Genomic DNA, 21955 nt, shown 5'->3' with positions numbered 1-21955 from the left:
AAGATCCATTAGAGTTCTGTCATAGATTCTTCATCAAAGTTGGTTAACTTCTCGAGGGCTTCGTTGTGTGCAGTGAAAATCGAGTTTCGACACTGTTGATTTTGAGAGTTTCATCTCATTTCTTCTTTAAAACTTGAGGTAGGGATTTTCTTAGAGTTATATATATATATATATATATTTTACAAGATCTAAATGATTTTCGAAATCATCCTTCAATTGTTTTGAAAATTGATTGTTAATTCAAGAAGTTGAGCGATTTTGAAAGTAGATTTGTCTCTTGTTCTTTTAAAATGATCTTATGGGTTTTGATCTTTGTTCATTGAAGAAAAAATGATTTTGGAAAGTTTTCTTTCAAAAGATTTGAGTTGTATAGTTTTGCTGAGAAAACTTAGAATTTGGGGGTGTTTTTTTTAAGAGACTGAAAATCCATGAATGAGATTGTTATATTTATTTTGTGTGTCAAAATAAATGGATATTTAGAAAATTTCTTATTTATATTTATATAAATGATGAATTTCAGGGAATATGAGAATTGTTGTTCATTTTGGAAATTTTTGTTCAAAATGTTGAAATAGTCTTAAAATGACTAATTGTTGAGGATACTTGAGAAGGGGAAATTATGTTATTCCTTGGATGATGAATTGGAATAAAAATATTTATATTCATCTTGTGTTATTGGCATATCAATTCATTTGATTACATTAAACTTTGAAAGTTGATTTGAAAACTTGCATTGAGAAAAGAATGTTGAGAAGCAAGTTTCCAGGAATTGGTTTTGGGGTAAATACGGTGGTGTAGATGAAATTGAATAGGTGTCGAGCCTTCCAGTTAATACTGGTAAAAATAACAGATTATAGGTGTCGAGTCTTCCAGTTAATACTAGTAAAAATGACAAATTGATAGTACTTGTATAGTCTACTTGCAGACACCAACCTAGGGATTACTAGAGTTGTATTTACCGCTCTTGAAATGAATTGTTAAGTTTTAAAGAATTAAAATTGCATGACATCATTGAGCATGATGGTTTTCAAAGATGAATATGTGATTTTCTTTCAAAAGGGCATAGCATGGCATGTACATTTCATCTCTTGAGACTTGTATAAAATATATATACTTTGTTAAGGATTTCGTATTGGACTTTATGCCCACCCTACGGGATTTTTGTGCAGGAAAAGATGTGGTGAGCCTAACTAGAGACGAGAAAATATGTGTTGAGAGTACAAGACTCTCATTTTGATGTGACTCTGTGTGTAAGCCAAAGACTGTATGTGTGTGAGTTTGAATGACCGTTTTGTATAACCAATGTTGTATGAAGAACTATTGTATCATATAATGTAAATTTGGATATTTATATTCGGTTTTTCTTTAAAGAGCCATGATTGTTTTATTATCATTTGAACTAGAAATTTGGGGCATTAGATGTACCATGCCAAATGGCAATTTCACTTGGTAGTAAATATATTTTTTTCATATAAAGCGCTTTGATTTTTGTATGATTATTTTATATGGAATTATCATTTTAGTTTGGACAATAGTTGATTTTATGGATTTTGATATTTAAAGTTATTTATTTTTGGTACATGCATGCAGATTGTGGAATGATTGATAGTAGATATCATTTTGTTTATATACGTATTACAGGTTGCATTGAATATAGACAGGTTGTGGAGAAATTATAATTTTGCAATAAAACATAATATCATGTTTTTGGCAACTAAACAATTAATGGCTAAAAAGAAATTAGGAAAAGACATTTGGTGACTAAAAGTTTTGTAGCAAAAAAAAAAAAAAAAAAAAAAGACATTTGGCGACTAAAAGTTTAATAGCCAAAAGAAAATCAAACATTTGGCAACTAAAATATTTCGTAGCTAAAAACAAAAAACTAAAGGATAAAAATGCTTTTGCCGACTAAAATTTTAGTAGCCAAAAATGTAGAATTTTAGGCGACCAAATATTTAGTAGCCAAAAGAGAAACTTTTTGCCGACCAAAAATTTAGTAGCCAAAGCTGTAAGACTTTCGGCGACTAAATTTTTAGTAGCCAAAAGAAGAACTCTTTGCCTACTAAAATTTTAGTAACTAAAAATGTGAGAGTTAGGCGACTAAAAGTTTGGTCGCCGAAAAGGGTCTAATTTAATGTCCAACCTTTTGGCGACTAAAATTTTAGTCGGAAATTGTATACATTTGGCGACTAAAACTTTACCGACAATTTTTTGGAAACTATTTTTGCGACCAAATAATTTAGTCGCTAAAACCATTCGGCGACTAAAAATTTACTTTTGGCGACTAAAAATTTAGTCACCAAAAGTGAAAATTCTTATAGTGATTGAACTCACTCAGTACATAAGCTCCCTTCAAGTGGAACCATCTCGGCTTAAAAATAAGTTATATAAGAAAGATCTTTTAAGAATTATATACAAGTAATCCTAATAATAAACAGAAATTCAAACACATGAATCTAGTTGCTCTATTTGATGTTCAATTTGAATACGTACAACATAGATTAATATATACATATTAGTCCTTCAAGAACCCATACTAACTGAAACATCAGTTCAAAAAAAAAAAAAAAAAAAAAAAACAGACCAGAAACCCATATGTGCTACTCACTATTGGCATTCCATAAATCATGCACCAAGCAGCATTAAAAATGCATCCCATACAAAATCATAAGCTTATGGAGAGCTACTGACTAATACTTGATCAAGTTTCAAGATACATGTAAATACTGCAACAAATGATAGATTAGTACAAAATTAATCATACAAGAAATTTTGTTAATACCACTTTACAGGCCTTATTAACACTGAAGCAAGTTTATTATTTTTTTGAAAAACAGAAGTCTTGAAGTTGCTCAATGTTAGATTCCTAATGTCCACATTGCAAAACAACTTGACATGAAATTCATCAACACATGCCTAGATGTCCCTGATTCATAGAACTGAATGAGCATTTTAAGTTTTTAGTAGCCAAGCAAAATCAACTAGAATAACTGAAAATCCTTCATAGCATTTTAAATGTACTGGTTCCAGTTCCAAGATCCATCATCATCAAAGAACCATCACAACTACAGTAGCTTATCATGTGGCCAAATATATAAGAAAAAATGTACCCAAAGGCCCCGTTTGTTTTCAAAGATAGAATTGAGGGGATTGATAGTGAGAGGATTGATAGTGAGGGGATTGATAGTGAGAAATTGTTAAATTATTTTTATATAAAATAATAAAACAAATAAAAAAATATAAAAATTAAACATTAATATTTTAAAAAAACTTCTCAATATATAAAAAATGAAAAAAATAAAAAAATTTCTAATCCTCTCACTATTTTTCTAATACCATCTCTACATCCTCACTATGAATTCCCCTTCCAAGAGTATTAGTAATACCAAGGTATTAGTAGTCCAAGGCCATCTCTCAAAACAAACAAGGTATTAATAATACCAAGGTATTAGAAGTCCCAATCCCCTTCCTATAACCCCAAACAAACGGGGCCAAAGAGTTTGAAGTGAAACATAGAAAACAGATTTAAAATCATCATTCTATGTTCACAACTTCATCCTTTCCTTTCTGTTCATGAAAATGAACATCTGAAGGAAAAAAAGTTTCCGACGAAAAAAATCCATGTTATCCATATTTTAATACTTCTGTTTATCAATAAACTACATAAAGAAATAATTTTGTTGACTTCCATAAGACTAAAAGTTTTCAGTAAATTAATTTATAAAAATAAAAAATAAAAAGTTTTCAGTAAATTATACCATGATTCTGAATAGATATTTGTGTTTCCAATCTCTACCTGGTAAAAGTACGGCCACATCAAAGCTTTTTTTTACTTATTTTCCAAATCGTAATAAACTACATGTACACAATAAAAACATGACACGAGGTTTGAACAGAATCAAAAAGCACATTTAGATACTAGAGAATGCCATTATCCTACTGATGTAGTAAAATAGTTGCACCAGGTAAAGCACAAGTGCAAGATGATCTTGTAGACATGATTAAGAGATCACAGTAAAATTTAATCAAATAAATAGTTATTGACCTGACCAATTAGAAATCGTAGGGCCCAGAGGCCAACAATATCAGCTCTAGCTTCTTCCATAGCTGAGTGCAGTTCTTGCAGCTCCTGTGTGGCAAAATAGATGGAAAATCAGAGCACGTCAGAAATCATATTTCATTATAAAAGACGTTCTTCAACAGAGCATTTGTATTGGTTCAGTATCTTGACTTTAATTGAGTTTTTCCTTGTAATAATTTCTATTTTCCTTGGTTTCTTTTGGTTTTGGTTTGCTTAGAGTATTTTGGGGGACTCTTGAGTATTTAAAACTTATCGCTATCAATTTCTCTCTGGCACTGAGCATCTAGAGAACAACAGGCACCCACAGATGTTTCGCCAGACCGCTTTGCCCGCTTTGCTTTTGTTTACGAGTGTCACCTCCTTGGTGCTTTTTTGGTTAATGATATATACATTGTTAGGTCTCTTGATTGTCAAATCCGGGTACAAAACTTTGTGTTGAACAAGTTGTAATTTTCCTGTGTTTTTGTTCTTCCCGCTCGAGCGGGACCATTGGCGCTCGAGCGGATATTGTAATCTCTCAGTGTTTTGTCAGGTCTGTAAAAATACTGGAAGGTATGATTTCGCGCTCGAGCGGGTCATCAAGCGCTCAACCGAAACTCTGTTTTGTCGCACGCAGATTTTGCTGAAGCCGCTTGAGCGGGTTGTTGGCCGCTCGAGTGGAGATCGCGGACTCAGGATTCCTATTTATACCTGTTTAGGTTGTTTTTAGGACTACTTTTTCCTAGATCTTATTCAAGAGTCCTAGGGTTGTGTTTGAAGTTTTGTTCTGAGGTTTTTGTGAGTTTTCCTTGATATTTTGAGAAGAGTTCTTCAATCATGATCTAAGATTCATACATCAAGGAGTTGGTTATTTTAAATTCAAGAGAGAGATCTCTTCGGTGGATTCTGAAGATTCAAACGTAGAGTATCAAAAAGAGTTTGATTCTGTACGCAGTCGTTCATTCGACAAGTGAAGTTGTGGATTCAACTTCAGGATTGATCAGTTCCGAGACGAAGGGGTGGTGAAAGAGTTACAGAAGATTCGAAGACAAATTGACTGAGTGTGGTAATTTGTGTGTTATCTTTGTAATCTTTCTTACTTCAGTAGTGGATTGATTAGTGGCGTTTCGCCCGTGGTTTTTGATTACAATTGAAGGTTCTTCAATTGTGGTTTTTTCCACGTAAAAATCGTTTGTGTCGATTTATTGTTTATTCCGAAAAACAAACAATCTAAATCACTTTCGTAAGTGCTTGTTGGTTTAAATTGTGTGTTTTGGATACTTGGGATTTGGAATATTTTAATCTTGACCTAATCACGAATCACTTAGGATTTTCAATTGGTATCAGAGCGGGTCACTCTTTTTTTAAAAATATAGGAGTGTGATTTTGTGTGACTAGTGATATGGATTCTATTCGTGAAGGTAACTCGACCCATAGACCTCCTTTACTCGATGGTACAAACTATTCTTATTGGAAAGCTCGTATGAGAGCATTTTTAAAATCCATCGATGAGAAAGTTTGGCACAGCGTAATCTATGGGTGGAGTGAACCTACTGTCATCATTGATGGTGTTGATATTCCTAAACCCCTTGATAAGTGGGACACAACTGATTACCAAAATAGTAGCTGGAATAGTAAAGCTATCAATTCTCTCTTTTGCGCTGTCACACCTGAAGAGTTTAGTCGTATTTGCAATTGTGAAGTCGCAAAAGAGGCTTGGGATATCGTACAAACTATTCATGAGGGCACTCCTCCGGTTAAACGTTCAAAACCTCAAAGGCTCACATCTAGTTTCGAAAACCTTTCAATGAAAGATAGTGAGACCTTTGATGAATTTTATGCGAAGTTGAGTGACATTGTAAATTCTAGTTTCAATTTAGGTGAAAAAATACCAGAATCCAAAGTTGTGGGAAAAATTTTGAGATCCTTACCTGATTGGTTCCAACCAAAAGTTACGGCTATTGAGGAGGCTCAAGATGTTGACAACCTCAAGCTTGATCAGTTGGTTGGAAATCTCCAAACTTATGAGGCACATAAGAATTTCAAAAAGAAACAAAAAGATATTGCTTTTAGTAGTGCTCATAGAGTTAGAGAGGATTCTGATGAGGATTGTGAGATAGATTCCAAGATTACGGCTGTTTTTGTTAAAAAATTTAAAAAATCTTTTTTGAAAAAGAATCCTAATCTTTTGGAATCTACTCATTCTCATAAATCTAAAGGCAAAGATAAACTCAAAATTAATTCTATAGCCAAGAAGGAGAAAGGAAAGATACAGGGGAACTCTGAAAGACTCCAATGCTATGAATGCCAAGGATTTTGCCACTTTGCTTCAGAATGCCCTACTCGTTTGAGGAAGAAGAAAGCCCTTGCCATCACTTGGGATGATGAATCAGAATCTGATGAAGATGAAAGTGACAACGAAGATCAAGGCGAAGAGGGACATCAACAATTCCTTGCTTTCATGGCGGCTTCTGAAGCTGAAGGACAAACAGATTCTCCGAAGAGGTCAGTTGAGAATATCACTGATGATGAATCCTCGGAGAGTGATCATGAAGAACTTGAGCAAGCTTATGAAAAGTTGTATAAAGAGTATCTTAACTTATTCAAATTGAATGACAAACTCACAAAGAAACTCAAAACATGTGAAAGTGAGAATGTCAAACTAAAGGAGGAGATTTCCGAGGCCAGGATTAATGCCATCAAGATAGCTGATGATCGACAAGTTCTTTATGCAAAACTGTTGACTTGTGAGACAGAGAGGAATGAGCTACTGCAAACCCATGCCATGTATGAAGAAAAGATTGAATCTCTCGAGATATCACAAGTTGCTTTGGAAGAACTAATGATCAAGAAAGAGGAAGAGCTCAAGTGTGCTATGGCTACCATTGGTCTTTGGAACAAAGGATCAAAGACTTTGGAGGATATCATTGGGTCTCAACAAATGAGTTGTGACAAGAGTGGCATTGGCTTTGGTGATAACAAAGAGCAAAAACAGAGTGCTTCAACATCTCATGATACAAGAACTCAAGGAAAAGGAGAACAAAAAATTCAACATGAGGATGGACTTCTCAAACTTCCTAGAGTTGGTAAGGTAAAAGAAAAAAAGGTACACCCTGGACACCCTGTTTTTATTTGTCATCATTGTGGTCTGCACGGTCATATTCGCCCTTATTGTTATAAGTTGCATGGGAGAGTGTCTCAAAAGGGTAGAAATTCGAATACTTTTTGGGTTAGGAGACAACCTTACATGTCCAGGCAGAATACCAAGATTCATGAGGGTGTTCACAATGCCACGACATTTACCAAGACCGCTAGACCTAATTTTGTTAAGATCAAAAAGATTTGGGTGAGAAAACTTGACTTGTGTTAATTTTTTTTTATTTGGTTTAGTTTTTGGGTTTCTGTGTGTTTTTTTTTTTAAAAAAAATAAAAAAATCCCAAAAAGATTTTCTTAGTATGGTTTTGCAAGCTTGAAATTTTTGAGTGGTCCTTGGTGCATATTGGAATTGATGAGAATATCCATTACATGTTAATATGTGTGTGCATTCTGTGGTCATTACTCATGTTGGAGTGTGTGTTCTTTGATTAGTATGTCTCATTCTGTACATACTCTTGGATTAGCAAATTTTGGAGTCTTCCGCCTTAGTGATTATTTTTTCTCTATGGACTTCTGGCATTGGTCTTTTGCGTTTCTAGAGGAATTGACCTATACTAGCATATCATGGGTGATGTTGAGTCTCTTAACCACCTACCATCTTTTTGCACCTCCACGGCTTTCCCCTTAATTCTTTGCAGTCTAGCCATGAGGAAAAGGCTACCTCAGAGTCACCAACCAGGCCATCCTTATTATATCCATGCTTCTCTGGTTTGGTTTCCATACTCTTGAGCGTGTCAGCCACCAATGATTGTGCAAAAGAAAAAGAAAGAGAAAGAGAAGAAGACAAAATATGCAATAGAAAGAAAAAAATGTGCAAAAGACAGAAAGAAAAAAAAAAAGAAAAGATTCATTGATTGAGGGGGAGCCTCCGCCTTTACTCACCAAATACCCCTTGACTCCTAGTGGTTTGACTTTCCTTTGTCGTGCTTAGATTCTTTTGTCGAAGGTCCAGCTTTCATATCACTACTAGGATTGAATCTAGTGTTTGTCGAACTCCAAGAGTCACACACACATTTTTTATCATGGGATCTATGCTTTTCACATAATGCACCACTTTCTTTCATGAGGAATCTTCTATAGACTGCGCACATTGTGTTTTCTTGTAATGGTGCTTTTTGGATAGTCTTGTGTGTTTTAAGGTACTAATCTGAAATTTCTGGATTGCTCCACCATATTATTTTTTGTCGTTTTCTTCTTGTTCATTGTTTTCAGTGTTTGTGGTTGCTTTTAGTGAGGGGGAGTTTGGTTCATCTTGACTTGGGTTGGTTTATGATCTTGCTTTTGTTGTTTGAGAGTTGGTTTTCATGAGTCTTAGTTTTCATCTATTCATGTTTTCCATCTCATGTTTCAAGATAATCTAGCCATATGTTTATTACTTTTTCATATACTCTTGTGAGACTAATAGTTGTTTTGGAGATTGTGGCACTAATAGCTGTTTTGCAGATCTTAATCTTGAGAAAGAAGTTTGTGTTTGTTGGTTGTAATGGGTTGGGGTGATTAGGATTTTATTTGTTAGGTGTGTTTTGTCACGGCATTGCCAAAGGGGGAGATTGTTAGGTTTTATTATTGGCAATCCCGTTTGACAAGGATTTCTTTAAGAAGTTGATTTTCTTCCAAAACTAGGATATCCAAAAGTAATTGGATTTCTTCCAAAACTAGGATTACTTTTGGATTTTCTATAAATAGTTGGTTTTCTCCCAAAACTATTTAATTCCTCCAGATTTTCTTTTTGGTTCTTAAGATTTATATCTGGGAATATTTTGTTAGTTTTCTTTGATATTTTATTGAGTATTCAACTCATGGTTTAAAGAGAGTACATCAAAGGTTTTGTTTGTTATACACAAGAAAGAGAGAGTTGTTCTTCGGTGGATTATGAAGAATTCGAGCCTGAAGCTTCGGTGGATTCTGGAGTGGCTCATCGTAAAGACAATTCCGAGGTGAAGACGGGGTTGGAAGAGACACATAGAGGTTGGTTCAATTAGGCGTGGATTCGCTAGGTAATTGAGAGTATATCTGTGTAATTCCTTTAAATCTTCTTAGTGGATTGTTTTGTGGCTGTTGCCCGTGGTTTTTTAATCACAGTTGGAGGTGTCCAATTGTGGTTTTTCCACGTTAAAATCATTGTGTTGATTTGTCTTGATTGTTTGATTGGGATTGTTATATACTGCTTAAAATTGTTACATAATCACAAATCAATATCTAGAGGATTTCAAACCTCTAACATTCGAACCCCAAGTTCAGACAAAAGACGGTTGATCAAACAACCATAAGGAAGTCCTAACTGTTTAGTAAACATAGCCGTCATCTTAGACTCTAAATCAAATTCAGTCTCCGGAGTTTTTGCAGACTCATGAGCACTAGTGAAAGCCACACTTTCTTTTTGTTTTTTTCTTTGAAATCTGGTGGGCTTCATAAGTCTGCAAGTTTCCAACCAATTGATCAAGCTTCAGAGTCGGTTGCTCAAACAACCATAAGGAAGTCCTAACTGTTTAGTAAACATAGCCGTCATCTCAGACTCTAAATCAAATTCAGTCTCCGGAGTTTTTGCAAACTCATGAGCACTAGTGAAAGCCACACTTTCTTTTTGTTTTTTTCTTTGAAATCTGGTGGGCTTCATAAGTCTGCAAGTTTCCAACCAATTGATCAAGCTTGAGGGTATAGCTCATGTTAAGGGGGAGTCTTCTCGGGCTGATACTTCTGCAGGTACCACTGCTGGCCTAGCTGAGGAGGCTGAGTTTGACGCTGCAGCGGCCGGGGGTGAGGAGGATGCTATTCCCCCTGTTCCACCTCGAGCTTTTCATGATCAGCTTCAGCATTTTGAGGAGGCTATGACCCGGCGATTGGACCTTCTAGATGCCCGCTTTGATGCGTTTGATGGTCGCCTTGGTCAGTTGGAGCAGACTGCCGTCCACACTACTTCTCAGCTGGCCCACATCATTTCCTTACTTCAGCTTCAGCAGCCACCACCTCCTCCTGGTGCATGATTCATTGATTCCTTGATTCCCAGTCAAAAAGGGGGAGATCGGTGATACAGTGGTGATCTTGGTGGATCTTGGTGGTATACAATTTTTTGTGATGATCTTTGTGGTATACATTTTTTTGATATTTTGTTTCTATGGATATTTTGTTCATGTTTGGATATGTTGGATAACTTGTTGATATTCGGATAGGTTGGTTATTGTAGTTGGTGGATACTGTATCATGGTTCTCTTTTTATGTATGTTTTGGTATATTCTTATACAGTTCCACAAGTTTGTTTTTCTGGTATGTTGCTAGCTATTTCACAGGTGAATGTTGAATGAAGTTGGATGGATGGATTGATTGATCACAGGGCAAGATTGTTTGATAATAGAGTTGTTTAGAGTCTTTTTTTCTTGTTTATTAATCTTGTCTAGTGCGTGTGTTTAAGGACATTTGTTTAGAAAGGTTTTGTCCGGGAATTGACAAAGGGGGAGATTGTTAGGTCCCTTGATTGTCAAATCCGGGTACAAAACTTTGTGTTGAACAAGTTGTAATTTTCCTGTGTTTTTGTTCTTCTCGCTCGAGCGGGACCATTGGCGCTCGAGCGAATATTGTAATCTCTCAGTATTTTGTCAGGTCTGTAAAAATACTAAAGGTATGATTTCGCGCTCGAGCGGGTCATCAAGCGCTCGAGCGGAACTCTGTTTTGTCGCACGCAGGTTTTGCTGAAGCCGCTCGAGCGGGTTGTTGGCCGCTCGAGTGGAGATCGCGGACTCAGGATTCCTATTTATACCTGTTTAGGTTGTTTTTAGGACTACTTTTTCCTAGATCTTATTCAAGAGTCCTAGGGTTGTGTTTGAAGTTTTGTTCTGAGGTTTTTGTGAGTTTTCCTTGATATTTTGAGAAGAGTTCTTCAATCATGATCTAAGATTCATACATCAAGGAGTTGGTTATTTTAAATTCAAGAGAGAGATCTCTTCGGTGGATTCCGAAGATTCAAGCGTAGAGTATCAAAAAGAGTTTGATTCTGTACGCAGTCGTTCATTCGACAAGTGAAGTTGTGGATTCAACTTCAGGATTGATCAGTTCCGAGACGAAAGCGTGGTGAAAGAGTTACAGAAGATTCGAAGACAAATTGACTGAGCGCGGTAATTTGTGTGTTATCTTTGTAATCTTTCTTACTTCAGTAGTGGATTGATTAGTGGCGTTTCGCCCGTGGTTTTTTATTACAATTGAAGGTTCTTCAATTGTGGTTTTTTTCACGTAAAAATCGTTTGTGTCGATTTATTGTTTATTCCGAAAAACAAACAATCTAAATCACTTTCGTAAGTGCTTGTTGGTTTAGATTGTGTGTTTTGGATACTTGGGATTTGGAATATTTTAATCTTGACCTAATCACGAATCACTTAGGATTTTCATACATATTGATTTATATTTAATAATGATTTAATCATTTTAAACTTGGCCAGACCCACTGTTCACCAGTGTGAAAATCTGCCCCATGCCTTTCTTCTGCCCCCCAATGGAGGATTCCTGCTCCCGTACGTTTCTAACCTGAGGCCACATATATGTACCCATCCATCAAATAATTATTAATTCATCAACACTAAAACAAAGTGACATATGGGAAAAATATGTTTTAATATTGAATTATAATTCGATATCACAAAGAGAGATGATGCCCTCTAAACTAGTTGCAAAACATAAATAAATCAGAAGCTAACAACCAAACAAGTGAGGAGGAAGTTACAAAGAAAGAGCATGAGAATGATGACAATGCAACTGACCAATCTAACTGTAGATTTTTCACCATTTGGAAGTGTTATGGTATGAGGCCCAATCCCATGGCAACACTCATGGCAAATTATGTGGGTGAAGAAAGAATCAAAGTCTACATATTTCTATTGTTCCTTCGTAATACATACATCAGATATGGGCTGAAGAATATGCTTGAACCTAGTAGAGAAAAAAAGACCAAATGAATTCAATTTTAAACAAGGGAATATATGAGATAACAAAAAATTTACCATCTCAACTAATTAGAAGTTCCAATAATTGCCAACAAGAGACATCTGTAATCAGTTTTATATTTGAACATGAGCATAATTGCTTCAAAGAAAAGAATGGTACTTTGCCTCTGAAACATTTTAATAGAAAATAATATCATTTCTTGGACATTTTGCAAAACAAAATTCTCGAGATATAAAACTATACTGTTGAAGTGTATTGAGACAAATGAACAAATAGATTTGATAACAAAAAATCTCGTGCCTGCAAAATGAGAGATGAACGAGTTTGTGATGCATAGATTGATTATATCATAACAAAGTACCGAAAAGGGCAGGTGTGTGTGTGTGTGTGGAAGCAAGCATTGAAGGGATTGTTGGGAGGTTTTGTGATGATCAATTGGGGGTGGTGATAACAGAAACAGATGAGAGATTATTCCTATTAATGTTCATCTTGTTAGGTAGGCACCTGTGTACATGAATAGGCACTGTAATTGCTGCCTTCAAAAGGGCTTTATTGGTCATACCAAAACTCTGAAACTACACCATTTTATTTTTTCTACTTCCTCTGCAATTGTCTCTGTTAACTACTTTAACAGCTGGGCAATTGAATCCAACTGTATTGGTGTTGGGTAGTATGAATCTTGCTAAGTACTGGACACTAATTACTCGACTTGACTGTAAATCCAATTCAAATTTGAGGGTGGTTATGTTTGTATCTTGGTAACTCTTTTGATCATAATGAAATCACAATAATTATAAAAATAACCCTAATTTTAAGATGAAAATCGTAAATCTTGTTGAGCAAATTCCGATGCTCTTTCAAATGAAGTTGATGGTAGAGAAGTGGAAAAGAAGCATGGCATTTTCTCAGCACAACTTAAAATTTGACAAGAAGTAACTATCATATATATCATTTTCGTGACATAATGCAAATCATGGGATGCAAATCATGCAAATTGTCAAAGTTTTAAATGGCATAAAATAAAGATGCCTTGGCCATAATTAAAGGCCATTAGGAGTTTTATTAATTACATGGCCCAATTTGAAAACAATGTTTAAACAAAGGTGTCCAACTTTTAGGCGTTAAACTCTTCTCCAGACTTCATAAAGGCCTCGTTTGGAAACCTTCCGTTTTATCCAAAAAGCCAAAAAGTTACTAAATTAGCCAAAAAGCCAACAATCCATACCAAAAAGTCAAAGATTCTCTTTTCTCTCTATTTTTTGCACATCTTTTCGTAAAAAGCCAAAAAGTCATCCCAAACATACTAGTTTTTTTTAGCTCATATTTTAGCCAAATAGCCAAAAAGTTACTAAATTATCTTGTTCCCAAATGAGGCCTAAGCCACTAATTTTGAAAAGGCCCATGGTCCAACTCAAAGACCCCAAAAAATAAAAAAATTCATTATTAAATGTTCCCAACTACGTGTTTTTGTCCAAAAACACATAATGAACCTCTTTGCTCCGAACAAAGATTATAACATGGCGCAATAATTCAAAGAAGGAAGAGAAGAAACAAAGATTGTAAAATAACGAATCCATCAATCCAAACTCTATGGCCTTAATCCAAACCCTAGGAGCAGATTAAGATCATAAAATAAGAAGAAAAGAAGGAAGAGAAGAAACAAAGAGAGAGGGGTTTCCGAGAGAGAGTTCTTCAATGGCGAATCAAGATCTGCAACTCTAACGCTGTGTTTGGTAGGGGGGTTTGAGGAGGGAATTGGAAAGAGAAAGGAAAAAGTTAGGTGAAATGTGAATAAAATATATCTACATTTCACCTAGTTTCACACACCTTTTCCCTTTCCCTTTCCAAATCCCTCCCCAAATCCCCCAACCAAACACAGCATAAGGAGGAATTATCTGGGAGAGAGAGAGAGAGAGAGAGAGAGAGAGTACCTTTGTGATGTTCAGATATATCAACGGGTTAGATGGATAATACAATTTTATGTTAGATAATGTCTCAATGGGACCACATAATTAAATGTGGTGTTATCATTTATAAAAAGCCTACAATTTAAGTGATTCAATTTAGTTAATAGGCTTAAGGGTATATGTGTTATGGACCTAATGTGTAGATACTAGTTGTATAATTTCTATTTCTATGAGGGGCAAAAATAAAAATTAAAACATATTGGTTAAAGTTGTTTTTCATTACCTTTCAGTTTTAAAACCAATAATGGTTAATTTATTGGTTTTCATTACCTTTCAGTTTTAAAACCAATAATGGTTAATTTATTGGTTTTCATTATCTTTCAGTTATGAAAACCAATTACAACCTTTAAAAGGTTATGGTCCCTATTCCTTCCTAAGGTGAAAAAAAATAAGAACACTGTTTGTTTTTCTAAATCCTCTCAAGGAGAAACATAAGGCACCAAAGGGAAAGGATTAGAAGGCTTTAACAAAGTCAATATCAAAGGTTTTATTGACAATCAGACGGTTCCGTTTAACCGTTCATCGATGGATTCGGGTAAGTTTTAGTCTTGTTTTCTTGATGATATACATGGTAGATGATCCGAAACATGAAGTTTCATGTTCTGAAATTTATGTTTACAAGTGGTATCAGAGCGGTTATATCATGTGTATTATCAGAATAGATATGCTTTTATTCATCCTATTTAGTTTCTTGGAATCAGATTCTGTTTTTTGTATTTCTGTTTTTCCCTCTACTGCAAATTCTGTTTTGTTTTCTGGAAATGGAACATAATTCGGAGGGGCGGTTCATTTTTCAAATGGTGAACATCATGTATTTATATATATATGTATATAATTGGGATGGATTCAGATTATATAACATATACGGGGTAACAAATTTAAAAATCTTTAAATTTAATGTAATTTCATACAACGTCTACGGAAATTTAATTTTTTAATGTTCTAAATATAAGTCAATTCAAACAAGATGTCACAAAAGTAATCTCTCTTGTCTAGATTGTTTTATATGGAATGTTTTGAAATTCATGTCTGTGTATCTTATGCGAGTATTTATCGGTCCAAAGACATGATTAAGACTTGGCAGAATTACACACACATTTTGTGGTGATAAACATGTGCCAATTGTCAAGGAAACCTAATGTGAATAATAAATCCATCAAAAGATAGATTTGTTATTTGACATAACTTATTGTCAATATTTGATCATTACAACAAGAATACCACTTACAGTTAATATCACTACCCAAAGGTTTGGTATTAATGTTGCGCTAGGTATCTTGAGATGTTGTCATTAAATTAATTTATTTAGAGATTATCTGTTTGGTAACTTAATGTGAGTATAATTGTTTATTCCTTTTATTTTCTTTTCGATTCAGCTTTAATGTCGATTACTTCAATCTCTGCCAACATGAACAATGTTCCAATGTTAAATGGAACAAACTTTAAGGACTGGAAAGAGAACATATTGATTGTTCTCAGCTGCATGGACATAGACTTGGCATTAAGGATGCCAAAACCGAATGCTCTCACTACACAAAGTACTCCTGAGGAAACTGTGTACTTTGAAAAGTGGGATCGTTCTAACAGGCTAAGTCTTATGATCCTGAAGCGTGGGATTCCAGAAGTTTTTCGGGGTGCAATAACAGAGGATGTTACCGTTGCCGGTGAATTTCTTTTAGAAATTCAAAAGCGTTTTGCTAAAAACGATAAGGCTTAAACAAGCACGCTTTTAGCAAGCTTGATTTCAATAAAGTATAAAGGCAAGGGTAATGTTCGCGAGTACATCATGGAAATGTCTCATCTTGCTTCAAAACTTAAGGCACTAAAGCTCGACCTATCTGATGATTTGCTCGTGCATTTAGTTCTCATCTCTCTTCCTGCACAATTTAACCAATTTAAGGTCAGTTATAACTGCTAGAAGGAGAAATGGACTCTCAATGAGCTCATTTCATTTTGTGTACAAGAGGAAGAGAGATTGAAGCAAGAAAGGACTGAAAGTGCTCATCTAGCAAGCACCTCCAAGCATATGGGCAAAACAACGCATAAGGGAAAGGAAGTTGCTATTCCTCAGGGTCCGGAACCAAAGAAACAGAAAACGCAGGATGGTTGTTTCTTTTGTGGCAAGCCCGGACACAGAAAGAAGGATTGTGCCAAATACGTCGCCTGGCGTATAAAGAAAGGTCCATTTCATGTTTTGGTCTGTTCTGAAATAAATTTAGCTTCAGTACCAAGAAACACTTGGTGGGTAGATTCTGGTGCTACTACTCACATATGTGTTTCTATGCAGGGTTGCCTGAACTACCGAAAGCCAACTGATGCTGAAAGATACATCTTTGTGGGTGATGGCAAGTCAATAGAAGTGCAGGCAATAGCGCACTTTAGATTATTACTGAAAACTGGTTATTATTTGGATTTATTAGACACTTTTGTTGTACCGTCCTTTAGACGGAATTTAATTTATGTTTTTGTATTGGACAAATTGGGATATTATTGTTCTTTTGGAAATATGAAGTTTAGTATGTCTATTAATTCCAATGTTATTGGTACTGGTTTACTTAATGTGTTTGATAATCTATATTTGCTCGAAACTATTGCATCTTATAATGCAACCTTGCACGTGGAATCACGAGGTACAAAGCGTAAATTAACTAAGGAAAATTCAGCCTCATTATGGCACAAACGCATAGGTCACATCTCTAAATCTAGAGTTGAACGCCTTGTGTCTGATGGAATTTTGGACTCTCTTGATTTTTCAGATTTTGATGTCTGTGTTGAGTGTATCAAGGGAAAATAGACCAAAATAAAGAAATATGGTGCCCATAGGACTACAGATGTCTTAGAACTAATTCATACGGACATTTGTGGCCCATTCCCTATGGCGTCTTGGAATGGTCAACAATATTTTATCACATTCATAAACGATTATTCCAGATATGGGTATATATTTCTTATCCATGAGAAATCACAGTCTTTGGACGTCTTCAAAAGATTTAAGGCCGAAGTTGAGTTACAACTCAACAAACGGATTAAAAGTGTCAGGTCTGACCGTGGTGGTGAATACTATGGCAGATATGATAGATCAGGTGAACAACGTCCAGGACCGTTTGCAAAATACCTGGAGGACTGTGGAATCGTCCCACAATACACCATGCCAGGATCACCTAGCATGAATGGTGTATCTGAGAGACGAAACCGGACTCTTAAGGATATGGTAAGAAGTATGATCAGTCATTCTACTTTACCAGAGTCCCTTTGGGGTGAGGCTCTAAAGACAGCAACTTATATCTTAAATCGGGTGCCAACTAAAGCAGCTGCAAAAACACCTTATGAGCTTTGGGTTGGGCGAAAGCCTAGTCTAAAACATTTGCATGTGTGGGGGTGTCCTGCTGAGGCGAGGCCTTATAAACCTCATGAACGAAAATTGGACTCTAAAACCATTAGCAGCTACTTTATTGGCTATGCCGAACGATCACGGGGTTACAAGTTTTATGATCCCACAAATAGGTCAATATTTGAGATGGGAATTGCAACATTTTTTGAGGATGTTGAGTTTGGGGGAGAAATCCAGTTAGAGACATTGTCTTTGAGGAGGAAGCAGGAGTAATCCCACTTCCTGCTACTACTTTTGACCAATCACAGGTTCCTATACCTGTCATTGCTCGAGAAGTAATTTCGAATCCTCAACCAGACAATGTTGTTCAAGATAATATAGTTCAAACCCCCATTCAAGATGAGGTAATTTTTCCTGAGGAACAAACTCTACAACCTCAACCTCAAGAATCTGTGCCATTAAGGCGATCCACCAGAGAAAGGAGATTTGCATTTTCAGATGATTATATTGTATATCTCCAGGAACATGAGGTAGAAAATGGAATGTCGAAAGATGATCCAATCAACTTTCGTCAAGCCATGGAAAGTTCCAACTCTCATAAGTGGATAGAAGCCATGAATGAAGAATATAAGTCTATGCAAGACAATAAAGTTTGGGAACTTGTCTCATTACCAGTTGGTGCGAAGCCCGTAGGTTGTAAATGGATATTTAAAACCAAAAGGGATTCAAATGGTAATGTGGAGAGGTATAAGGCACGTCTTGTAGCCAAAGGCTTTACTCAAAAAGAAGGAATTGACTTTAAAGAAACTTTCTCTCCAGTTTCTTCGAAAGATTCTTTTAGGACAATTATGGCGCTTGTTGCATATTTTGATCTTGAGTTGCATCAGATGGATGTCAAAACAGCTTTTCTTAATGGTGACATTAAATAAACAATTTATATGGTGCAGCCAGAAAACTTTGTGTCAGGAGACCCAAAGAATATGGTTTGCAAATTGACTAAATCCATCTATGGACTCAAACAAGCTTCTCGTCAGTGGTACTTCAAATTTCATCAAGTTCTCACTTCGTATGGTTTTGAAACTAACGTTGTTGATGAATGTGTGTATCACAAGTTCAGTGGGAGTAAACACATATTTTTGGTTTTATATGTTGACGACATATTGCTTGCCACAAACGATATAAACTTATTGCATGACACCAAGAGATTTCTATCTAAGAATTTTGAAATGAAAGATCTTGGTGATGCTTCCTTTGTATTAGGAATCGAAATACTCCGAGATCGTTCTCGGGGTATTCTGGGATTATCACAAAGGAGCTATATCGAAAAAATACTCATTAGATTTGGCATGCAAAATTGTAAATCGGGTGAAACCCCGATTGCTAAGGGAGACAAGTTTAGTCTCAGCCAATGCTCGAAGAATAGTCTTGAAATTCAAGAAATGCAGAAGATTCCTTATGCCTCAGCTGTAGGGAGTCTAATGTATGCTCAAGTATGTACGCGTCCGGATACTGCGTTTATAGTTGGCATGTTAGGTAGATATTTAAGTAATCCTGGCATGGATCATTGGAAAGCAGTCAAGCATGTTATGCGATATTTACAGAGAACAAAGGAATATATGCTCACATATAGGAGATCGGATAAGTTAGAGGTCATTGGATATTCCGACTCCGATTTTGCTGGATGCCAAGACAGTAGGAAATCCACATCAGGCTATATTTATCTGTTAGCTGGCAGAGCAATTTCTTGGAGGTCTGCAAAGCAGACGCTCATAGCTTCATCTACCATGGCTGTAGAGTTTGTAGCATGTTATGAGGCATCAAACCAAGGGATATGGCTGCAGAATTTTGTCACTGGGTTGCGTATTTTGGAAGGCACTGAAAGACCACTTAAGATATATTGTGACAATAAGTCTGCAGTTTTATATTCCAATAACAACAGGAGCTCGACAAAATCAAAGCATATTGATATCAAGTTCCTAGTTGTAAAAGAAAGAGTGCAGAGTGGACAGATTTCCATAGAGCACATTGGGACAAACTCCATGATAGCGGATCCACTTACGAAGAAACTACCACCCAAGGTCTTTCATGAGCACACTGCTCATATGGGTGTTGTTCTATTTGAGAACATTCTGGTTTAGTGGGAGTTTGTATTTATATTACTGCTTTATGTCAGCCTTGAGTTTTATTTATGTAATTAGATTAATTTCTGCAGAAATGAAGTATTCAGTTTATTACGCTCTGTTACGTATTTTGAAGTATTGATCTCAATAAAGTTAAGTAGGACCAGTTGGACATAGGCATGTATGGATCACATCACATGTAATTTTCATGCTACGCATCCATGATTGATCTATGTCATTTAGCTATATTTGTATACGTGACCATTGGTGGGTCGAGTTACGATTGATGTAACGAAGACCGCTTTGATCCTATATTAATATAGTTAATGGACAAGATTGTTTGGATACCCTCAAGTTATGATAACAAATTTCTGAGCTCACTAAAGTTAAGCACATTTTTCAAGATACATATGTGTTCCAGTGGGAGATTGTTAGATAATGTCTCAATAGGACCACATAATTAAATGTGGTGTTATCATTTATAAAAAGCCTACAATTTAAGTGATTCAATTTAGTTAATAGGCTTAAGGGTATATGTGTTATGGACCTAATGTGTAGATACTAGTTGTATAATTTCTATTTCTATGAGGGGCAGAAATAGAAATTAAAACATATTGGTTAAAGTTGGTTTTCATTACCTTTAAGTTTTAAAACCAATAATGGTTAATTTATTGGTTTTCATTACCTTTCAGTTTTAAAACCAATAATGGTTAATTTATTGGTTTTCATTATCTTTCAGTTATGAAAACCAATTACAACCTTTAAAAGGTTATGGTCCCTATTCCTTACTAAGGTGAAAAAAAATAAGAACACTGTTTGTTTTTCTAAATCCTCTCAAGGAGAAACATAAGGCACCAAAGGGAAAGGATTAGAAGGCTTTAACAAAGTCAATATCAAAGGTTTTATTGACAATCAGACGCTTCCGTTTAACCGTTCATCGATGGATTCGGGTAAGTTTTAGTCTTGTTTTCTTGATGATATACATGGTAGATGATCCGAAACATGAAGTTTCATGTTCTGAAATTTATGTTTACATTTTATGGATGGATCGGCCAAAATCAAAACTTAAATACGATAGATACATAACTATATGAATAGAAATCAGTCAAAAACTTCAATCGGTAAAGAAAGCAAGCACAATGTTGAACAAATCTATAGAAAATTAAACGAAGATTACAATATATATATACATAACTATATCTACATAATCAGTCAAAAACTCCAAACGGAAAAGGACAGAGAATAACCTGAATGTCGATGGGAGGCGAGGCAATGGTGAGCTGCGGTGGCGATGTTCGACGGTGGAAGATTGACGGATGCTGTGGTCGTGTGCGATGTTGAGATGAAGGGCGGTGGTGATTGATTCTCTCTATGTGTGAGAGAGAGAGAGAGGGGGGAGAGCAAGAGAGAGAAAGAACCGTGTGAAGACTAATTGATTCGCGTAAAATTTTAGGCGCCAATATGAAATATTTCTCACTAAAATTTTGAACACATTTGCTGAATTTTAGTCGCGGAAGTTAGGTTATCAAAGATAAAAAGAAATAATTATTTTTTATTCGGCAATTAAATAGTTTTAATCGCTAAAACTTAAAATACGGCGACTATAATATTTTTTTTGTCGCTGAACATATGTTTTTGGTGACCAAATTTTTGGTCACCAAAGATAAAAAATAATTTTTTATTTTTTATTTGGTGACTAAATAGTTTTAATAGCCAAAACTCAATATACAACGACTAAAATTTTTTTTTATCTCAAATTCTAGTATTTTTAGCGACTAAATTTTTTTTAGTCACCATTAGTAAATATACCCCGACTAAACAAAATTAGTAACTAAATATTGTACTTTTACCAACTAAAAAAAGTTTTGGTCGCCAATTCTACAATTTTTGGCAACTAAATTTTTTTTAGTCGCCAAAGGTGCATTTTATTGTAGTAGTATATTCAGCATGTTTCGAGTTTTGTATGTGTTAGTTACTTTTTGTGCATGAAATTTTGATTAGCAGTCTCATACCGGGCTTAGGTCCATATTTGTACATTTTTAGTAGCATGTTAACGATCATGTACATTATTTTATTCATATCTTGCATGGCTTGAAGCATGGTGGTAGAATCCGGGTAAGTTTTCTTCATTTCTTAGCATATTGCGTGTATGTGCATTGTTTTGTCAATAATCCAAGTTAAATGTTTTTTGATGTAAAATTGGATGTTTTGAGTGTTTTATTAAATATTTCTTGATTTAGTTCTTGTTTATATCCATTATGTTCAAAAATATATTTTTGATGGAAAATTGTGAGTTTTGGAAATATGTCTTATTTCATTAGATCTAAATTGGGTGATATTTGCTTTATTCAATCATCTAATTTTAGGTTAGTAAAAATTTTAGGGTTT

At 35.3% G+C, this 21955-nt stretch overlaps 1 long non-coding RNA gene across 1 annotated transcript; it reads right to left on the bottom strand.

Moving 5' to 3' along the window:
• Window positions 1-2387: 2387 nt before the first annotated feature.
• Window positions 2388-21021, bottom strand: LOC145822704 (uncharacterized). Its single transcript, XR_014364369.1, has 3 exons — window positions 20815-21021; window positions 11966-12134; window positions 2388-4129 (listed from the first exon to the last, which is right to left on the bottom strand). It is a non-coding gene; the product is annotated as an uncharacterized LOC145822704 (long non-coding RNA).
• Window positions 21022-21955: the final 934 nt, after the last annotated feature.

The sequence above is a fragment of the Camellia sinensis genome, chromosome 3, assembly GCF_055761805.1.
Source record: "Camellia sinensis isolate YWXY chromosome 3, ASM5576180v1, whole genome shotgun sequence".
In the NCBI taxonomy this organism is placed as follows: Eukaryota; Viridiplantae; Streptophyta; class Magnoliopsida; order Ericales; family Theaceae; genus Camellia; species Camellia sinensis.
This window is presented reverse-complemented; position numbering and strand designations above follow the sequence as displayed.